We start from the raw sequence: 2,266 nt of genomic DNA, 5'->3' as shown, positions 1-2,266 counted from the left end.
GGTGTAGATATTTCCATGTTTATACAGATAGCGGTGTAGATATTTCCATGTTTATACAGATAGCGGTGTAGATATATCCATGTTTACAAGATCGCGGTGTAGATATTTCCATGTAACAGAGATAGCGGTGTAGATATTTCCACGTTTATACAGATAGTGGTGTAGATATTTGCATGTTTATTGAGATAGCGGTGTAGATATTTCCATGTTTATAGAGGTAGTGGTGTAGATATTTCCATGTTTATAGAGATAGCGGTGTAGATATTTCCATGTTTATACAGATAGCGGTGTTGCTATTTCCATGTTTATAGAGATAGCGGTGTATATATTTCCATTTTATACAGATAGCGGTGTAGATATTTCCATGTTTATACAGGTAGCAGTGTAGATATTTCCATGTTTGTAGAGATAGCAGTGTAGATATTTCCATGTTTATACAGATAGCGGTTTAGTTATTTTCATGTTTGTACAGATAGCGGTGTAGATATTTCCTTGTTTATACAGATAGCGGAGTAAATATTTACATGTTTATACAGATATCGGTGTAAATATTTATGTGTTTATACAGATATCAGTGTAAATATTTACATGTTTATACAGATATCTGTGTAAATATTTCTGTGTTTATACAGATATCTGTGAAAATCTATGTTCATACAGATATCTGTATTAATAATATTTACATGTTTATACAGATATCTGTATAAATATTTACATGTTTATACACATATCTGTATAAATATTAACATGTTTATACAGATATCTGTATAAATATTAACATGTTTATACAGATATCTGTATAAATATTAACATGTTTATACAGATATCTGTGTAAATAATATTTGTATGTTTATACAGATGACTGTATAAATATTTATATGTTTATACTGGTAACTATAAATATGTATATGTTTATAGAAATATCTGTATAAATACTTATATGTTTATACAGATTTCTGTGTAAATATTTATATGTTTATACAGATATGTGTATAAATATTCATATGTATATACAGATATCAGTATAAATATTTTCATGTTTATACAGATATCGGTATAAATACTTATATCTTTAAACAGATAGCAGTATAAACACTTATATGTTTATACAGACAGCAGTATATTTATATGTTTATACAGTCAGCGGTATAAATACTTATGTTTATGCAGACAGCGGTATAAACACTTACATGTTTATACAGATGGCAGTATAAACACTAACATGTTTATACATATAGCGGTATACTTACATGTTTATATAGAAAGCGGTATAAATATTTACATGTTTATACAGATAGCGGTATCAATATTTACATGTTTATACAGATAGCGGTATAGGTATTCACATGTTTATACAGATAGCGGCATAAGTATTTACATGTTTATAAAGATAGCGGTATAAATATTTACATGTTTATACAGATAGCGGTATAAATATTTACATGATTATACAGATAGTGGTATAAATACATGTTTAAACAGATAGTGGTATAAATATCTACATGTTTATACAGACAGCGCTGTAAATATTTACATGGTTATACAGTTAGCCATGTAAATATTTATATGTTTACTCAGAGAGCAGTGTAAATATTTACATGTTTATACAGATAGCAGTGTAAGTATTTACATGTTTATACAGATAGCGGTGTATTTACATGTTTATGCAGATAGCGGTGTAAATAATTACATGTTTATACAGATAGCGGTGTAAATATTTACATGTTTATACAGATAGCGGTGTAAATATTTACATGTTTATACAGATAGCGGTGTAAATATTTACACGTTTATACAGATAGCAGTGTAAATATTAACGTGTTTATACAGATATCGGTGTAAATATTTACGTGTTTATGCAGACATCGGTGTAAATATTTACGTGTTTATGCAGATATGTGTGTAAATATTTACGTGTTTATACAGATATCTGTGAGAATATTTGTATGTTTATACAGATAGCTGTGAAAATATATGTTCATACAGATATCTGTATGTTTATATGTTTATACAGGTAGCTGCATAAATAATATTTACATGGATATACAGATATCTGTATAAATAATATTTACATGTTTATACAGATATCTCTATAAATATTTACATGTTTATACAGATATCTGTATAAATAATATTTCTATGTTTATACAGATGACTGTACAAATAATGTTTATATATTTATACAGATAACTATAAATATTTATATGTTTATACAAACATCTGTATAAATACTTATATGTGTATACAGATTTCTGTGTAAATATTT

This window comes from Pan troglodytes, chromosome 5 (genome assembly GCF_028858775.2).
Source record: "Pan troglodytes isolate AG18354 chromosome 5, NHGRI_mPanTro3-v2.0_pri, whole genome shotgun sequence".
Taxonomy (NCBI): Eukaryota; Metazoa; Chordata; class Mammalia; order Primates; family Hominidae; genus Pan; species Pan troglodytes.
Note: the sequence above shows the minus strand (reverse complement) of the source record.